The sequence below is a fragment of the Hordeum vulgare genome, chromosome 6H, assembly GCF_904849725.1.
Source record: "Hordeum vulgare subsp. vulgare chromosome 6H, MorexV3_pseudomolecules_assembly, whole genome shotgun sequence".
In the NCBI taxonomy this organism is placed as follows: Eukaryota; Viridiplantae; Streptophyta; class Magnoliopsida; order Poales; family Poaceae; genus Hordeum; species Hordeum vulgare.
In genome coordinates this window covers 196,574,339-196,595,964 of record NC_058523.1, presented here as the reverse complement: position 1 = coordinate 196,595,964, position 21,626 = coordinate 196,574,339, and positions in this window count along the sequence as shown.

The following is a 21,626-nucleotide window of genomic DNA, read 5'->3' as shown; positions in this document are numbered from 1 at the left end:
AAATTGCAACCAACATTTTATGTATTATTTTGATGCCTCAAATTAATTAAAACTAGGGCCAAAACAATTATTTAATGCCCTTTTGATTTATGTAAATCTTAGATAAATTCAAAAGTGCCCCAAACATTTTGTGGCGATGCCTTCTTTAGCAACACAACTAATAGACCCTATCCCATATTTTGCAAAAGTGTATTTGGTTACTAAAACAAATAAAACATAAATGAAATAATAGAAAAGGCAAAAAAGAAGGCCAGATCCCCCAACTAGGCCTCGACCCAGCTGGCCACTAGGCCGGCCAAACCGGCCCACCCCGACTGGTGGTATAACCCCCTAGCCGAAACCCTACCCTTAGTCCCCTCATTCCCTCCACTCCCCCGAGCCCCCAAACTAGTGGGTACTCCCGCACCCGACCCGGATCCAGCCAGATCCCAGCCACCGCCGGCCACTGCACTGTCGCTGGCCGCCTCTCCCCTGCGGGTCCTCCTCACCCTCTACCTCGCCGGTTCCACCAAGCCTTGCCGGCCCTTCTCCCCAGCAACGAAAGTGAGCCCCCGGATTCCTCCCCTTCCCCTCTCCTTCACCCCCTTCCGGCGATGCTCCAGCGAGCTCTGTCCGCTCGCCGCCCGCGCTCACCGCGCCCCCTGTTTGCATCCCCCCTTGGCGTTGCCCCGCCATCCCGCTGCGCACCCTCAGCCCTGTCCCGCCGGCCTCGACCACTCCAGGCTTCGACCGCTCACCGCCCGCGCACGCCGGCGTGGCCCATGCCACACCGCCCGAGCCCGGCCCTTCGCTCCCATCGTGTCGGCCCCACTGCTCGCGCATGCCCTCGCCCCACCAACCGCGCCTCGGCTTGATCGACCACCACGCCCACCCCTTGCGCATGCCCCGCTCGCGTCCGTGCCGTTTCGTACCGCCCTGGCCGCCCTCGCCAGCCGCCCCGCTAGCTCCCCTCGGCCACCTCTCTACCAGCTGTGGCCTTGGGTGGCACCGGCTATGGCCACGGCTCGGCCTCGAGTCCCTGGCCTCCTCCCTGTTGAAAGTGAGGGTTAACCCCCGTGTTCTTTTTGTGTGAATTGGGGGAAGATTTGCCCCCGAGTGCATGACATGTGGGCCCCTCACCCCCACTAAACGTTTAATAAAAATAAAATAAAAATAAAATTATCTAATTAGGTTAATTAATTAAGTATTTAGTTAATTAACTTAATCAGGGTTAATTAGATTAATTAATCCCTTGTTAATTTAAGTGTATGAGATGTGGGCCCTATCAATTAAGACTAACTAAACCTATTTAAATTAGTTTGTTAAATAATTTAAATAATGTGTCAATGAAATGTGGACCCCACCCCCTAATTAAATTTGTTTAAGATTAATTAAACTCTAATTAAAAATGTGTCTATGATAGGTGGGGCCCATTGGTCAGATTTGACGAGTCAACCCCATTATTGAGTGCTAATGTCACCATGGCATCATGCTGATGTCATAAATAATTATTGAATTAAATTTAATCTATTTTATTTCTAAATATTAAAATAAGTTTAAAAATTAATATAAAATAATCCGTAATCTGGATGAAATTAATTTGTACAGGAAAGTTGATTAGAAAAACGAGAACCCGATACACTGTCCGTTCATTTGTCACACGTCCCTAGCATAGCGAACTTGGAACTTTTCCATCGTTTAGGCATGTGCGGTAGTAGCCAAAAACCCGAAAAATATCGTTATATATTTTCCCGATCCGTCCATGACGAGTAGTACTTCATTAGCTCATGCCTAACACTACATGTTGCCATGTCATGCATCGTGATGCACCTGTTTGCTATTATTTATTGTTTCTTCCCCCTCTTCTCTGTGGTAGACCCCGAGACTGATGTTGCTTCCGGGTACGACTACCCTCGTGACGACCAGTCCTTTCCTGTAGAGCAATAAGGCAAGCAAACCCCCCTTGATCATTCCTATATCGCATATTCTTTCTCCCTCATGCTTGCATGAGATTTTGCTACTGTTGTAGATAACTCCTATTCTCATGCATAACCTGTTTTTGAGGAATTGCTATTTTACTCTACCGCACTTTAACTATTTGGTATAGGTGGAGCAGTGATCCTCATTGACCCCATAGTCCAGTTGCCCCCACTTTTTCATCAAAGTCTCGATCTCCTGATCGACGAGCCAAGACCCGTCACTTTACTCACACCCCCTTAGTTGTACGACTTTGCAGAGCTACTATCGAGTACCGAGGGTGACACCTAGTTATGTACTCCAACGTTAGCGTTGTAGTGTAGTTGAACGACAGTGGTTCACGAAGGGTGATTCCTCCTTCACCACCTCCGATAATGACTCTGTCGTACAACACATCAAGCTTGGTACATTGACGGTGATTCCTCCCTAGAGACCTTGATGGTTACATCATTCGGAATCCATCGAGGGTGATACCTCGGATCCCTCCAATGTTATAGCCACACAATTACTTGACCTTGCTACTGGGTACATGAGGTGTGTTGCGGGTGGATTCCCGCGTGGATGTGACGTGGCATGGCTGGGCATTCTTGGCTCTTGCCACACATCCCCAAGACAGGGCAACGGGACCACATATCATGGATTGCTGATCGACGCCGCAATGTTAATTAAAATGCTAATGATATTTGGGTATTTGATCTAAGTTGGTCGGAGAACTTTTCGCACTAACTTTCATGTGGGAGAAGATATGGGTACTCGACGTCGTGGTATCAGCCGAAGCTCTTCACACGTCAGCAATAGAGTGGAGCGCGCCCGAGTGGTCCGCATCAGCATCATTCTTGTATAAGAGGTGCGAGGACTGACCTAGGCTGCCCTTGCATCGTGCATGAGCGCAAAATGTGATGGGTCCATAACCCCTGTGCGCTTAGGATTTAGACCAGCGGGCTGGCCTCTCTATTGAGCCAAGGTAGGGTTGCGACGTGTTGATGTTCCAAGGCCGGGCATGACCCAGGAAAGTGTGTCTGACCAGAGTTTATCAAGCGTGTTGGGTACTGTGACCCCTGCAAGGATGAAAATTAACTATTCCAATAGCCATGTCCATGGTTACATGATGACTTGGAATGATATCCTCATCTAATACAACTACAACTGTTAGTTAACTCGAATGTTTGCTCCAAGATTGCTTTCTCGCAGGGATCGAGGAAGAATCTCTGGGCGTAACTTAATTAAATTTGTTGCGACAATATGACTATATAATTGTGTTACTTGCTATACTCTCGTCTATTACTGCAAGACTCTTGAACCCGCTTGTCTTCGATAGGATTAGCCCCTTCTCTCTATTCTCACATTGCTGCAGTTAGTCCACATATAACCCCACTCCTTTGATACCGATGCATACTTAGTAGAGTTTTGATGTCAATCTTGCGAATACATTGGATGAGTACTCACCATTGATTTGATCCCCCTTTTTCCCTTGATACGATTTTCGTGACGAGATGATGGAGCCCAGGAGATGGCGTAATCCCGCCGACGACGTCTACTACCCCAACGGTGCCTACTACTACGTGGAGGCCGTTGACGACCAGGAGTAGTTTAGGAGGCTCCCAGGTAGGAGGCCTCACCTCTTTCGATCTATGTATCATTTGAGCCAGCCTTCTCTAAGGCATCACCTTGTTTTATGTCCGTACTCAGATATTGTTGCTTCCGGTATCTCGTGTGTTTCTCGAGCTTCCATATTCGAGCCATCGAGGCCCCTTTCTTGTAATATGAAGCGTGTATGCTTTTATTTGTGTGTATAGTTGTGTTGTGATATCTTCCCATGCGTCCTTGATCTTGGTCATATGCATTGTATGTATGATTAGGGTACGGTCAAATCGGGGGCGTCACACTAAGACTCCCGTTACTAACATGAGAGGTCCCATTGTAAAATGGGTGCCACTAAACAAAACTTAAAATGTGTGTAGGTTGCCTTCTCCGGTGGAGTCAAATGGGTGATTGATAGCGGATGCACCAATCATATGACTGGAGATGGCACATTGCTCATGGACTTCATGGAAGCAATTCGACCATTTTTGAGCATTGTCTTTGGTGGTGGGTCTAAGGACACATACTTGGTTTGGACAAGGTAGCTATCACAAATGACATGTCACTTGCAAATGTCATGCTTGTCTAATCCCTTAAATATCACTTACTTTCTGTTTGTCAATTGGCCTTTGTTGGCTATGGTACACTTTTTGGACTAACGAATGTGAAAGTCTTTAAGAGAGATACTCTTGAAGTTTCCTTTGTGGGGGAGTTGGATGGCAACCTTTACAAGGTTGATTTCTCGGAAGAGAGCACATTCCATGCAACTTGCCTCATGGCCAAGGCGAACCACGGATGTCTATGGCATCGCTGCCTAGCCCATGTCGGTATGAGAAATATTCAAAATCTCTTAAAGGGTGAACACATCCTTGGACTAACCAATGTATTGTTTGAGAAAGATCGTGTGTCCAATGCATGCATAGCCGGGAAGCAACATCAATCAAAGCATCCCCCAAGAATATAGTATCAACTTCAAGACCTTTGGATATCCTTCATGTGGATCTCTTTGGGCCTCCTTCATGGGATAGTCTTGGTGGGAAGAAGTATGGGTTCATCATTGTTGATGATTACTCAAGATACACATGGGTGTTCTTTCTTAAATCCAAGGATGAGACAAATATCACTTCCATTGATTTTGCCAAGCAAGATCAACGCAAGTTTGACAAAGAAATCTTGGCAATAAGAAGTGACAATTGATCCGAATTCAGAAACTACACCTTGGAAGAGTTCCTTAGTGATGAAGGAATGAAGCATCAGTATTCTGCACCATATACCCCACAACAAAATGGGTGACTCCTGTAGGTGCGTTGGTTATCCCTCCAAGCTTAAAGGATGATGTAGCACAACGGCAACAAGTATTTCCCTCAGTTAAAAAACCAAGGTATCAATCGAGTAGGAAGATCCACAAGACTATGTAAGCAACACGTGCACACAAATAGCAAATCCTCGCAACCCAATGCGTAGAGGGGTTGTCAATCCCTGGTGGGTAAAGTAAGGGTAGATTGATAGATGCCAATAAGAGTGATAGCGAATAGAGCACAACAAACTATTTTTTTTGGTAATATAGATCATAAAACAAAAGAGCAAATAAAGATGAAACACAAATAGCAAAGTAAAGATCGCAAAAAGATGATGTGAAGTAGTCCCGGGGCCGTAGGTTTCACTAGTGGCTTCTATAGAGTAAATAGCAAGTGGTGGGTAGACAAACTACTATTGGGCAAGTGGTAGAAGAGCAAATAATTATGACGATATTAAAGACAATGATCATGTATATAGGCACCATGTCCAAGCTAAGTAGACCGACTTCTGCCTACATCTACTTCTATTATTCCGCACATCGATCGTTATATAGCTTGCATCTAGTGTATTGAGTTCATGGAAAAATGGAGTAATGCATTTAGACCGATGACATAATGTAGACAAGATCTATTAATGTAGGAATGTACCCCATCATTTTATCCTTGATAGCAACAATACATGCGTGTCATGTCTCTTTGTGTCACTGAGATTGAGCACCGCAAGATCAAACCCATCACAAAGCACCTCTTCCCATTGAAATATAAAATCTCGAGTTCGCCAGACAAAAACGAAATATGGGAGAAGAAATACGAGGCTATAACTATCAAGCATGAATATGTTTTCATAGATCTGATCAGAAACTCACAATTCAACGGATCCCAACAAACACACCGCAAAAGAAATAGTTACGTCATATGGATATCCAAGAGACCATTGTATTGAGAAACAAAACGAGAGAGAAAGCCATCTAGCTACTGCCTACGGACCCGTAGGTCTGATATGAACTACTCACGCATCATCGGAGGAGCACCTATGAGGATGCCGTAATCATGTTCCTCTCTGGAAGGGGCTCAAGATTAGATTTTGTGGCTTTGGAACTTGGGGCGGCTGAAACGATTTTTCGTCGACTCCTCTAGGGTTTTCTAAATATTGAGGTATTTATAGAGCTCAGAAGTGGTGGAGAAGCTTCTCGAGGGCCCCACTAGATACCAGGCCACGACAGGGCCCTTTGCATGCCCTTGTGTCTAGTGGCCCCCCTGGGACTTGGTTGCTGCTCATTCCTGGTCCCCAAGTTTCCTTCTGGTAAAAATAATAATCTCCTAAGGTTTCATGGGAACTGGACCTCATACGATATGGATTTTCTGCGAAGGAAAAAACAGCAGAAAACAACAACTGGCACTAGGCACTATGTCAATAGGTTAGTCCATAAAAATGATATAAAATTGCTATAAAATGATTATAAAACATCTAAGAATAATAAGATAACAACATGGAACAATCAAGAATTATAGATCGTTGGGGACGTACCAACATCCCCAAGCTTAATTCCTGCTCGTCCTCGGGTAGGTAAATGATAAAAACACATTTTTTGATTGTGGAATGTTGTCTCTCATGTTCATCCTGTTATTTTTCCTTTAGCATTGACATATGGGCTTTTAGATGATGCAAATAAATAGTCTACAATTTGACATAAAGATTTCAGTACTCAAGCATATCAACAAGCTACTAAGTATTTGGAAATATCAACGCTAAAGACTGTTATCCCTAGCCCATCATGCTTTATCATTGATCCATTCATGCAACACACTAAAATATTAACTACATCCAATGCTCAAGTGTGATAATGGTGTTCCTTAGTTGGTGCTTTATAAGAGAAGATAGAGACTCCATTTCAAACAAAAAAATTACATAAAGTAAATAGATAGGCCCTTCACAAAGGGAAACATGGATTTGTAGGGGTGCCGTAGCTCAAAGTGAAAAACTTAGAGATGATTTTTTTAGGGTGGCATGCTTTTCCTGTCAACGAGATCGACTAAGAGTTTCCAATATCCTCCATGCTAAACAAATTATAGGAGGTTCCCAAACTGAAAATAAAGTGTATTCCTTTTCCACCATTCTTTTACATTCCACGGCTAGCCATATCCACAGGTGTCGTCCATACCAACACTTTCCAAGGAAGGAATTTATTATTTGATAACATATTTTTTTGGGATTGGGAGTCCCTATTACCGCCATACTCTCGTGCAATGAAACATGAATAAACACTCATCTTGAGAATAACCTATTTAACATGGAAGATACTGGCCACCCCTTGTCGCTTCATGAGCGGTATGGGCACACAAAACAATATTTTATATTGAATATTAGAGTTGGCACTTGCAAATTTACTTGGAACGAATTGAAATACCGCATATAGGTAGGTATGGTGGACTCATTTGGCACAACTTTGGGTTTAGGATTTGGACGCACAAGCAGCATTCTCGCTTAGTACAAGTGAAGGCTAGCAAATAGATTGAGAAGCGCCCAACCAAGGAACAAAAACATCATAAGTGAACATTAAACATAACTAACACCGAATAATGCAACACAAGTAGGATGTAATTTCATAGCATAATTATTGACTTCATGTGCATGCATAGGGAATCACAAACCTGAACACAAATATTCTTACTAGAGCATAATTACTCATTAACATAACTCACATATTACTATCTTCATAGTGCAAAACTATTGCAAAGAATCAAGCTTAGTATACAGTGATCTTCATGAAAGGTTTTGTTGTATCTTTCCTGGAAATTCATCACTTTGGGACTACTTTTCATTTAAAGCAAATTGCCAATGCAAATAACAAGCCCTCAAACAAGTATAACTGAAGCACGAGAGCACAAGTTCCTTTAAAATTTTCAACTCTCAAAATTATATAAGTGAAGCAGGAGATGATTTATTCAAAATTTCAGAAACTCTCAAAATAATCTAAGTGAAGCATGAGAGTAAATTTCTTCAAAATAACAACACTACCGTCCTCAAAAAGATATAGGTGAAGTACTTGAGCAATTCCATGGCTCAAAAAAATTAAGTGAAGCATAAAGAGCGATTCTAACAAATCATAACATAATTTGGCCCTATCAAATGGTTGTGTCCAGCAAGGTTTATTGTGACAAACTAACCAGCAAACAAAGCAAATACACAAATGATACAAGACACTCCAAGCAGCACTCATGATATGTGACGAATAAAAATATAGCTCCAAGTAAAATATCCTATGGTTTCTAGAAGAAAGAGCGGATGCCTTTCGGGGCATCCCCAAGCTTAGCTTCTTGGTACTCCTTTGATATTTCCTTAGGGTGCCATGGTACATCCCCAAGATTAGGCTTTTATCACCCCTTATTTCACCATCCATCGTGATGTCACTCAAAACTTGAAAACTTCAATCACACAAAACTCAACAAAATTTCAAGAGATCCGTTAGTATAAGAAAACCAATCTTTACTATAGGTACTGTTTAAAACCTATCCCAATTTTGTTTTTGAATTATACCTACTGTATTCTAACTTTATCATGGCTTATGCCCCCTGATATAAACCATAGAATCATTAAAATAAGCACATAACGCAAAGAAAACAAAATCTATTAAAAACAGAAAGTGTGTAAAGATTTGAAATTTACTTATACTTTTGTAACTCCAAAAGTTTTGAAAAATTGGGACAACCTAGGGAATTTGTATATTAATCTTTTGTAAAAAATTCATACACTTTTGATGTTTCTGTGATTTTGTGGGTTTTTTCTACTGGACGCAAAAGTTTCTGTTTTACAGCAGGATTAAAGCAACTAACACCCACATGATCCCAAAGGATTTGCTTGTTACAAACACTAAATAAAACACAAAACACACAATTATAAAAGTAGAATATTTTTGCAAACACTCAAGAACAGAAAGAAAAAATAAAAACAAAATTTATTCATTGGGTTGCCTCCCAACAAGTGCTATCGTTTTACGCCCCTAGCTAGGCATATATGATAGATTCAAGTGATTCGTCCTTACTTTCCAGCTCCTCAATCACACATACGTGATTTCTTAGAGATTTGTCATGAATATTTTCAAAAATAATACTCCCAGGTATAAGTTAAAGAATTCATTCATATGATGAGGTTCATTCAAGTTGAAGCGAGCCCTAATCATCTTAAGATCTACGTTGTTCCTTGAAGAGGCACCCTTGTTCTTGGGAGTTTGGGTAGTTTTTTTGCCAAGAGGAGTTTTTTCAATATTTTCAATAGAACAAAAAGCTGTGCTTAGGTTAGTGAATATTTCCTCTAATTTATCAATTCAAATTGGACTCTCTACTACCCTTTCATTAGTTATGGGTTATTTATATTTTAGCATCTTAATAACGTCTCCCATCCTTGAGCAAATACGATTATCAAGATCTTGCACCTTTTTATCCAAATTTTCAGCATGTTCTTTGGTAAGAATTTTATGTTCAGTAGCATATATCCTTTGCATAACATGGTCAAGCATTAAAACATTTCATTTATAATGATAGGTGGAGACCCCCATAGACTTCCCATGGCATTGAGAGCATCGGAGGGTGGACAACTTAAGAAATTCCCCCCGGTGATAGTATCAAGGACAAATCTATACCAGGTAGCAATTCCGACATAAAAGTTTTGAAGAAGAAATGTGGTAGATTTCTTGTGGATAGATCTTTAATGAGCATTGAAAATCCTATACCAAGCATCTTTTAAACTTTCTCCTCTCCTTTTCTTGAAATTGAGAACTTCAATCTCATGGGTACTCATAGTGAGGGTGGAGTTTGCCATAACAAATAAGTAAATAAAAGTTCTAGCAAGAAAACTCCAAGGGAAAGATGGAAAAAGGAATTTATTTGTGGACTGGGGGAGAGGAAAATCAGAGGCAAATGGTAAATAATTTAATTGCAAGGAGATGAGATTTGTATGTAGGAACCTCATAGATCTTGACTTGATCTTCCCCGATAACGAAGCTAGAAATCTTGTGATTCCTTGCAGGTGCATTTGTTCTCCCTCCAAGCTTAGAGGGTGATGTAGCACAGCGATGGAAAATATTTCCCTCAGTTCAGAAACCAAGGTATCAATCCAGTAGGAAGATCTGCAGCACCTGCACACAAATAGCAAATCCCCGCAACCCAACGCGTATAGGGGTTGTCAATCCCACGTGGGTTATAAAACAAATAGAATGCAACAAGGTATTTTTGGGTTTTTGATAATATAGATCTGAAAACAAAAGGGAAAATAAAGTAGAAACGCATATAGCAAAGTAGAGATTCCAAATAGATGATGTGAAGTAGACCCGGGGGTTGTAGGTTTCACTAGTGGCTTCTCTCGAGAAAATAGCAAGCGGTGGGTAGACAAATTACTGTTGGGCAATTGATAGAAGAGCAAATAATTATGATGATATTCAAGACAATGATCATGTATATAGGCATCACGTCCAAGATAAGTAGACCGACTTCTGCCAGCATCTACTTCTATTATTCCACACACTGACCGCTATCTAGCATGCATCTAGTGTATTGAGTTAATGAAAAAATGGAGTAATGCCTTAAGAAGGATGACATGATGTAGACAACATCTATTCATGTAGGAATAGAACCCATTGTTTTATACTTGATAGGACGATACATGCATGTCATGTCTCTTTCTGTCATTGAGATTGAGCACCACAAGATCGAACCCATCACAAAGCATCTCTTCCATTGCAAGATAAAAGATCAAGTTGGCTAGACAACAACCAAATATTGAAAAATAAATATGAGGCTATAATAATCAAGCATGAATATGTTTCATAGATCTGATCATAAACTCACAATTCATCGGATCCGAACAAAAACACCGCAAAAGAAAGAGTTACATCATATGGATATCCAAGAGACCATTGTATTGAGAAACAAAATGAGAGAGGAAGCCATCTAGATACTGCCTACAGACCCGTAGGTCTGATATGAACTACTCACACATCATCGAAGGAGCACCAATGAGGATGATGAACCCCTCCGTGATCATGTTTCTCTTCGGAATGAGCTCTAGATTGGATTTTGTGGATATGAAACTTGGAGCTGCTGAAATGATTTTTCGTGGACTCCTATAGGGTTTTTGGAATATTTGGGAATTTATAGAGTTGAGAGGTGGTGGAGAAGCTTCCCGAGGGCCCCACTAGACACAAGGTCGCTCGAGGGGCCTCTGGCGCCCTGGTGTCTAGTGGCCCCCTCGGCCTTGGCAGCTGCCCATTCTTGGCCCCCAAGTTCCCTTATAGTCCAAAAAAATCTCCGTAAAGTTTCATGGCAATTGGACCTCATCTGATATGGATTTTTTGCGAAGGCGAAAAACAACAGAAAACATCAACTGGCACTAGGTACTATGTCAATAGGTTAGTCCAAAAAATGATATAAAATTGCTATAAAATAAGTATAAAACATCCAAGGATGATAACAAAACAACATGGAACAATAAAAAAATTATAGATTCATTGGAGACATATCAATGGGGTAGCTGAAAGGAAGAACCACTCTCTTGTGGAGATGGCAAGGTCGATGTTGGATGAGTACAAGTCTCCCCATAGATTTTTGCGAGAAGCCATGAACACCGCATGCCATGCATCAAATCATCTCTTCCTCCGCAAGATCTTGGAGAATACCCCATATGAGCTCATAACCAGAATCAATCCAAATGTTAAGTATTTCTGGGTATTTGGTTGCAAATGTTTCATTCTCAGCAAGAGAGAACGGTTAGGGAAATTTCAATACAAAACAACCAAACTAATATTTGTAGGTTATGGATCAATCTCTCATGCACCGGGTGCATTGTAGAAACTTGTGACGTGGTATTTGATGAATTTAATGGCTCACATGGGGAGAAAGTTGATCCAAGTGATGCAGGTGAAGAAGATCCTTCGCAAGACATTTTGACCATGGGTATAGGTGCTCTCCTTCCAATGGACCATGTTCCTTGTGAAATTGAAGATGAGGACACAATCACCACTCATGCTCAACGAACTACTACACCTTCATCACCATAAGATCTGACCCCTCAAGTGGAGTTCATAATTCAATAACAAGAAGATGTTCACCATCAAGTACAAGAACAAGAACATGTTCATCAAGAACAAGAACAATTCCATCATCAAGTACAAGACCAAGAACATGCACATGTCGATGTTGAATAATCTTGTGATGATGATGAAACTCAACACATGATGCATGAAGAAGAAGACCTTCCTCCACACATTATAGACCGTTATGTTGAAGATGTTGATGACGGAACGAAGTTGAACCTCGTGAAACCTTAACCTCCATCATGCCTCGTGTGGCCGGTCATGTTGACATTGACCAAATTCTCACCAAGATATCATAAGGTAGAGTCATTCGTAAATAATTGAAAAACTTTTGTGCTCACTTTTCATTTGTCTATAGTGTTGTGTCGCTTAAGGCACAAGATGCATTGATGGACCACGACTGGCTTGTTGCTATGCAAGAAGAGTTGAACATCTTTGAGCACAACAAAGTGTGGTCTTTAGTCAAAAGGTCAACCAAGGAGCACAATATCTTTGGAAGAAAATGGATCTTCAAGAACAAACAAGATGAAAATGGCGTAATCATCAGAAACAAGGCAAGGTCAGTGGCACAAGGGTACTCACAAGTTGAAGGTTTGGACTTTGATGAGACCTTTGCCCCTGTTACTCGTCTTGAATCAATTCACATTTTACTTGCTTATGGTGCTTTCAACGATTTTACTTTACACCAAATGGACGTGAAGAGTGCTTTTCTTAACGGTCCTCTACAAGAAGAAGTATATGTAGCACAACTACCCAGTTTCATTGACCCCGATCACAAACTTCACAAGGCCTTATATGGCCTCAAACAAGGACCTCGTGCTTGGTATGCTCATCTTAAGAAGTTTGTACCTGATGATGGTTTTGTGAGAGGGGTGATTCACCCTACTCTATTCACTACGAGGGAAAAGGGTGATTTGATCTTATGCCAAATTTATGTAGATGATATCATTTTTGGTTCCCCTAGCATCTATTTATGCAAGATGTTTGCTGAATCCATGACAAAGACCTTTGAGATGTCACTTAATGCGGATTTGAAGTTCTTTCTCGGTTTTCAAATTTAATAATGTCAAGAAATTTTTTTCTTGTCTCAAACTAAGTATCTCAAGGACATACTTGCGAAGTTCGGAATGACAAACACCAGTCCATGCAAGGTGCCTATGCCAACCATAAACGCTCTTAACAAAGACACAAAAAGTATTCCGTTTGACCCGTCTCTTTATTGCCCTATGATTGGTTCATTACTTTATCTTTGTGCATCTAGACTAGACATCACGTTAAGTGTAGGCATTTGAGCAAGATTTCAAGCTTCCCCTAGGGAAAGTCATCATAAGGCGGTTAAGCATATTCTAAGATACCTTGTTCACACCCCAAAGTTGGGTCTATGGTACCCCAAGGATGCCAAGTTTGATCTCTTCAGGTACACGGATGCCGATTGGGTCAGAGTCAAGCTGGGAAGGAAGTCGAACTTCAGGGCATGTCATTTTCTTGGACGCTCCTTGGTAAGTTGGTCCTCGAAGAAGAAAAATTGTGTCTCCCTATCCACCGCTGAAGCCAAATATATTGCAACCACAAGTTGTGTAACACAATTTTATGGATGAGGCAAACTTTGAAGGACTATTGCATAACTTACAGACATGTGCCTCTACTATGCGACAATGGAAGTGCCATTAAGATTGCTGAAAACCCTAGTGATCACTATTGCACCAAGCACATTGACATTCGGTATCTCTTCTTAAGAGACCATGTGCAAAAGTGTTACATTGGCATTGCTCATGTTGGCACGGATAGGCAACTTGCTGATGTTTTCACCAAACCACTGGATGAACGTAGGTTCTGTCAACTTAGGAGTGAACTTGGTATCTTGGAGCTTGATAGCATTATCTGAAAGTTTGCACACATGCATACATTTACTTCATGTCTTGTCTATATGTAGGCATTTATCTAAGGGGAGACACTCAATTCATGAGTTCTCTCACCCTATCTGATGCATAAATAAACCAAACACTCTCAAACTTACTGTGATCACTTTTGTGACTTGGTACTTTAAATGATGGAGTTGTGGCAATGGGCTCAAGGTTCATATCTTCACAGTCTCATGCCACGTTCGCTCAAACATGGTGGCCATGCTACCTCTCCTATGAGCAATGTTGGAGCAGCTCACTTATCATATATAAGGTCATCATTATTTGGTTTAGTCCTGTTCGTCATGCTCTATATGCTGCATTTTATCATGCCCATGCCAAGACATGCATCGTCGCACTTGCTCTCCTAGGATAACGTATCTTCCTCACCATATGTGGGGACCCCGACTTACGAGACGACACCGCCGAATGAACGTGCTCAGTGATCCCAGAGATCAATGCTCACCGAACGCATAGATATTGAATATGAAGAGTCTTACATCCAAGTACCGAATTATTAGATCACATGACCGAATGGTCAGGTTCACAAGGTAGGGCCTATAAGGCCAAACCACACTGATACAACTAGTAGCGAAAACTTAGGGCTAAGCGGGTGCCCATGCCATCAGCCTACACCAACATGCATTCTGACTCGGAAGCGTCCTAGTTCGCAGGGCCGTCTCTGAAGACGTATTCTTATCAAAAATCCGCTCCTTCCATGTCTGGTCAATAATATAACCAGTGGCAAGCCAATGATTAATTTTGAATGTACTCGCAAATGGCCCATGATATGAACAATGCAATGGATAGAATAACAGGTAATATGCATCTTTGGTGGATAACAACTTGGTTGCAAATAAACCTGATCATGGATGTGCAGCATAAGCTAAATGTTGATTTGAAGAACAGGTTACAAATATCAACATATCTGTCAAGGGATGAACACTCCGGGTTCACTCTGTATGCCAACTCACCAAACTTGGTAATATCAACACTTTCATAATAACCCACACACTCACACACACTTGGTTTATGCGGAAACGAGACTGGACGTAGTTTAAGCAACACCACTCAACTGTCCTTGACCGTGGACACGGCTATTCGAATAGTTTTACACTCTATACAGGTAGTACGTTGGACCCACGAGATCAGGGAAACTTTCGTGTCATCCACGACTCGTGGTATATAACATACCGGAGGTAAGTACCCGATCAATGCCTTTCCCGCGATGATACTAGACAAAGAGGTCCATCCTGGCATGACCCCATCAAGAGAGTGACCACACATCACTGCGCCACTAGTAATGTGGTTCTTTGCTAGCACCAATCAGAGTAACCAACAAAGCCCCATCCCATAAAGGGGTAACGTGGTCGTACATGTAAGGTTGGGACGATCGACACATCATAAATCCATTCCCATTTCTGAAACCATACTCACTCAAAATACCCGGTGTACCACTTCACCAGAAGTGGCCACCTAACTCATCATCACCCTCGGGCATTAGTGGCACCCGACGGGGTTTTCATAAACCTTTGATTTATACCATCACCATGCTCATGCTACTATGCTTAGCTCTACTTGTCAACATGTCATTAGCATGATCCTCATAGGTGGTAGGATCATGCTCAAAATGCAAGTGCTCCGGAGGAGCCATCGGTAACATCACTTCAATTATTTACCGATACTTATGATCACATGCAACGGAAATATTTGCTTAACTAGCATGCAATATAACATATGCTGAGACATGGTCGACTGCTTGCCTTGGTCAGCTAGGTATTCGGGGTCTTCGGGGTCTTCAAGTCCAATCCTTCGTCACACGGGTTTTCTATCATCAATTTAAATAAAAAGCAATAAGAAGCTCACTCCAAAATAGTTCACAAAGTCACTTTAAAAATGTTGTTTAATTCTCATAAATCCACATTGTTATTTTAAAAATATTTGTCTCTGGTTTTGGTGAAAGAATACTTTTAAAATCAATTTAACAGAAGCAAAACTATTCCAAATTAACTCTTTTTATTATTATAAAACAGAATAGTTGTTGCAAAAATTAATCCAAGGGTTCTGTTAAATACTACACATTTTAAGAAAAATAACAGTGGAAGAATTAAATTTTTTCACTCGATAAATCTTTTTTACAAAAATCATTTAAAACCATGTTTTAAATAAAAAGAAAAGGGCTACAACCCTGGCCTGGGACTGGGCCGGCCCAGAGGCCAGCCAACCAGCGTGCCCAGGCGCGCGCCGTCGGGTTTGAACGTGACGCGCGGGCCCCTGCGGTCAGTGGCTGCGGGCAGCGAGGGAGAGAGAGAGATGGGCCACCGACAGGTGGGGCACACCTGTCGGGGTCGTCTCCTACCTCTGTCCAGAGAGGAGGAGGAGCACGCCGGCGTGGCTATCGACGTCCTCAGGCCCTAGCGACGTCAGGAATGGGTCCGACTCGTCGTCGCCTACCTGCTGATGGTCGAGTCGACGATGGAGGGGCTCTGGTTCACCGGCGATGAGGTTGCCGCGGCGGAGGGGTTTCGGCTGAAGGTGGAGGTGGCAGCTACGGCATAGATTCGCTCGGGGGAGAGAGGGGAAAGCTTCCTGGGGTCACGGGAGTGCTTTGGTGGGCAGAGGGACGCGAGAGCCGACGTGTAGCCAGAGACCGACTAGAGCTCCGAGGCGGAGGGGCCTCGGTCGATCTCGAGCACCGAGGCTGTGCTTGCTCAATGGGGTGGCTAGGGAGGTGATTGTGGTCTCGGTGAGGTGGAGTGAGTGGTTCTGGAGCCAGGGGAGGGGCTATATATAGGCTCGCGACGGTGAGCCAACTCGGGAGCGTCGGTGATGCACTGCAGCATGCATGGGGGGCGGGGTGCAGAGAGAGGTTGGGGTCAAAACCATGGTCTCAGGACGTGGTTTTGGACCTCTAGGACTCACTACGAGAGAGAGGGAGAGATGAGAGGCGCGCTATCGTGGTCGCGCTTCTGGTGCGCGCGGGCACACGTCGCACCGGCTCTTAGCGTGGTAAAGGAGGGCCCCTAAGGGCTGCCTGATCCAGAGGGGCTGTCGGGGGAGAGGAGAGGCATCATGGGGTGGCATGATCTGGCCGTAGGAGGTCGCCCCCACCTCGGTTGCTCTCCGTAGCGCGCCCAGAGCGCAGCTTTGGCATACCACGGCATGCTGGCATGCTCTGGGGTGCCTTGGATGTGTCAAGCGTGTCCTAGGCACTGGCTTGGAGATGCCTAGCCGTTGGAGTCCCGTGGGAGCCTCGGCTGGTCAAAGGAAGACAGGAAAACAGGTGTTGTCAGCCTTGGGTTGAAGCTCAAATTGAAGATTTTGGTTTATCTACTTTGAACCAGAGAGGGGCCACTTGACTGGAGTTAGGCATTGATGTCAGCCACCTAATCCATGAGTTTGGGAGAAAGGGATTGGGTTTAGCTGGGGTTAGGAGGGGTTTTACCCAACTGTCAGAAGATGCTCGACAGTGGTTTGGGGTGGTTGCACCCCACCACTGGCTATACAACTTAACATGATTGGGTTTGGTGCTAAAACATGGGGCTACACCAAGTTTGAGCTCAATTGGACAAGTTTAGCTTTGTAAACTTGAAAACATCCCTAAATGACTAGATCTATTCCTTCCAAAGGGAGTGTGGGCAAATCAAGTCCCACAAATCCTTTTTTGGCATGGAGGCCTCATTTGAGGTATTAGGCATCTCTGCAAAGTTTCAGCTCTATTGGACAAACTTGGCTATGTAGAGTTGCTCTAAGTTCATTCTGGTGAGAAGGGGTTTTGGAATTATTTGGTGACCTTAACCACCTTGGATCAAGGTGAAACTTTATATGTGCACCAAATATGTCTTAGGGAGACCACTGGAATTTTCTAGTAATTTATTGGGAATATTTCCTTTGGAAATATTTCAAAAGGTCAAAACAGACAGAATAGGTTTTTGGGGTTTTACTCAAATATTTATAATATAAATAGGGGTTGAAAATCTTATGTATGGAAAATATATGTCCTTCTGAGTATCTCCAAATATTCTCAGATGTTTCTAAGGCAGAAAAGTATTTTTCCATATAGGAATATCATTTCTGGCCTAAAAAATGGACATGCAAATAAAATAGGAAAATAGTTCATAAAATAATTATTTTATAGTTTTGATGAACTAAAATGGTGTTAGAACCAGATCACCATCTTTGGGTAAGAGTACTTCTTGCCATCAAGGACTTGTAGTGCAACCCAAAGCAGGGTTCTGAATTAACCAGAAATAAGAAAAAGGGTTTTGAAAATAATTAGGTTAGGAGAAATATGGTTTTTGATATCACACAATCAAGCATACAAGCATACAATCACAATCATGGCACTCACAACATTAGTTTTGAAAAAGTTTTAATAAACTCATATTTTTGAATTACAGAAGAAGTGATAGTGAAAACAGGGTGTCACGGACCTATCCCCCTTACAAGAATCTCGTCCCCGAGATTACTAAGCTAGGTTCTAAAAAGGTACGAAAACTCAGATCGGAGATAGTTTTCACGCTCCCATGTGGCTTGTGCTTTAGTGTGGTTGCTCCACTGAACCTTGAAATACTTGATGGTGCGGCTTCTGGTGCAACGCTCTGCTTCATCTAGGATGCGGACCAGCCTCTCACGATAAGTGAGATCTGGCTGAAGGTCGATGGCCTGATGGTCAATGTCCTTATAAAGATCTAGACGGTTTGGCGCTTGGAGACACTTCCGAAGTTGTGACGCGTGGAAGATGTTGTGCACACCCGAAAGTTCCAGAGGTAGCTCCAACTGGTAAGGAACTTCTCCACGCCTTGTCATGATCTTAAAAGGACAATGAACCTTCGAGCAAGTTTCCCCTTGACGTGGAAACGCTTGGTTCTCTTGAGACGTGTGACATGGAGGTACACCTGGTCTTCAAGGTTGAACTCCAATTCTCTGCGGTGAGAATCCGCATAGGTCTTCTATCGCGACTTGGCCGCCTTCAAGTTTTCTCGGACAAGCTGCACCTTATCTTCTGCCTCTTGCAGAATTTCCGGCCCGAAAATCAACCCTTAACCGGTTTCGCACCAGTTGAGCGGGGTGTGGCACTTTTGTCCGTACAACACTTCAAATAGGGCCATGTGGAGACTGGACTGGTAGCTGTTGTTGTATGAGAACTCAGCGAACAACAGACAGTCTTCCTATTTGGCACCATGCGGCAAGACACAAGCGCGGAGCATATCTTCGAGTATCTGATTTACTCTCTCCATCTGTCCGCCCGTCTGCGGGTGGAAGGCGATGCTGAAAGAGAGCTTGGTTCCGAGGGCTTCTTGGAACTTCTTCTAGAATCTTGAGGTGAACTGCGTGCCTCGGTCAGATACAATCTCCTTGGGAACTCCGTGGAGACTCACTATACGATGGATGTACAGACTAGCCAACTGGCTACCATCATAAGTGGTGTTGACTGGACTGAAATGGGCCACCTTGGTCAGATGGTTGACAATGACCCATATGGACTTATGCCCTTTGCTTGACCTGGGCAACCCAGTGATGAATTCCATGCCGACTTTGTCCCACTTCCATTCACGCACTTGGAGAGGTTGTAGCAGTCCAGCAGGTCGTTGATGCTCAACCTTGACTCGCTGGCACACGTCGTACTTTGCAACATAAGACGCTATTTCCCTCTTCATGCCATGCCACCAAAATCGTTCTCGAAGATCTTGATACATCTTGGTACCACCGGGGTGAATAGAGTAGGGTGTGTCATGAGCTTCGTGCAGGATCAAGTCCTTGAGTTCTGCCTTGTTGGGTACAAATAAACGTTTCCCAAACCACACTACTCCTTGCTCATCCACCGAGAATTCTGGGGCCTTGCCTTCCTGGATCTTCTTCTTGATGCCTTCAATGCTCTTGTGCCCCTTCTGGGCCTGCTTGATATCGTCTGCCAGCGTTGGTTTGACTTTGAGGTTAGCCAGGAATCCTGGTTCAACTAGCTCGAGCCCGAAACTTTCCATTTCTTCATACAAGGTGGGTATCCTTTCCTTGAGCATAATATTCAAGGTGCTGGCCTTCCGACTCAAGGCATCAGCCACTACATTGGCCTTACCGGGGTGGTATTCAATGCTGAGGTCGTAGTCTTTGATTAACTCCAACCATCTTCGCTGCCTCGTATTCAATTCTCGCTGAGTAAAGATATACTTCAGACTTTTGTGGTTGGTGTATATTTCACATCGCTTCCCCAGAAGGTAATGTCACCATGTCTTCAGGGCATGCACTACTGCTGCCAACTCGAGATCATGGGTGGCATAATTCTCCTCATGCAGACGCAGTTGCCGTGACAAATACGCCACGACCCCGTCGTCTTGCATTAGGACTCCACCGAGCCCGGTTCTGGAGGTATCACAATATATCACAAACTCCTTGATGATATCTGGAGTAGCCAATACCGGGGCGGTAGTCAATCTCTTCTTCAACTCCTGGAAGCTTGCTTCACACTCGGCGTCCATTCGAACTTCGTGCCTATCCTCAAGAGCTGAGTCATGGGTCGAGCGATGTGGGAGAGTCCTTCTACGAACTTGCGGTAATATCCTGTGAGTCCGAGGAAGCTCCTAACTTCCTTCACATCGATTGGCGACTCCCACTTGGTTACCGTAGTAATCTTTGAAGGATCAACCTCTAATCCACTTGCCGTCATGGTATGACCGAAGAATCCAACTTCGTTCAGCCAGAATTTGCATTTGCTAAATTTGGCATAAAGTTGGTGCTCTCGAAGCTTCTCCAACACTAACTTCAAGTGTTGCTCATGCTCTTCTTCGGACTTGGAGAAGATTAATATGTCATCGATAAATACGACGACAAACTTGTCCAGGTATTCCATGAAGACCTTGTTCATGAGGTACATGAAGTAAGCTGGGGCATTTGTCAACCCGAAAGACATGAGAGTGCACTAGTACAGACCGTATCGAGTCACAAACGCAGTCTTGGGTATGTCTTCAGGTCGGATCTTCAGCTGGTAATATCTAGATCGGAGATCGATCTTGGAAAATACCTTGGCTCCATTAACTGGTCAAACAAGTCTTCAATATTGGGGAGTGGGTACTTGTTCTTGATCGTGACTTCATTGAGAGAACGGTAATCGACGCAGAGTCTGATAGCCCCATCCTTCTTAGACATGAACAGAACAGGTGATCCCCAAGGTGATGCACTCGGACGAATGAATCACTTCCTGAGTTTCTCATCCAGCTGCTTCTTCAGCTCTACTAGCTCTCCGGATCCCATCCTATAAGGGTTCTTATAGATAGCCCTCGATTCACACAACTCATCAGGAAAGACGTCCAGGTATTCACAGACTATCGACACTCGGTCCAGCTCTTCTCCCGACAGGCTATTAACCTGCGGTACTTGAGTGGATACTGGCTCAGAGACATACTTAACTTTGACTCCTTGGTCGCTTGTCATGGTAATAGCCCTGTTGGCACAGTCTAAGATGCTATGGTGTTTGGCCAGCCAATCCATTCCAAGGATTACTTCTAAGCCTTGTGAGTTAATGACGACGAGATCTGCCGAGAAGCTTATCCCATTGATAACAATCCCGACTCCTCTACATCCTAGGTTGGTCCTTAACACTGCTCCCGGGGTATGTACCACCATTTGCCCGTTAAGCAAGGTAGGCTTCAAACCACATGTTTTCACAAACTTCTGAGTAACAAAAGAATGCGAAGCACCACAATCAAACAATATGGTTGCTCGGGTGGAGTTGACGAGGAACGTACCCAGAATGCAGTCCGGGTCTTTATGTGCCTCTTCAGGGGAGATATGATTAATACATCCCC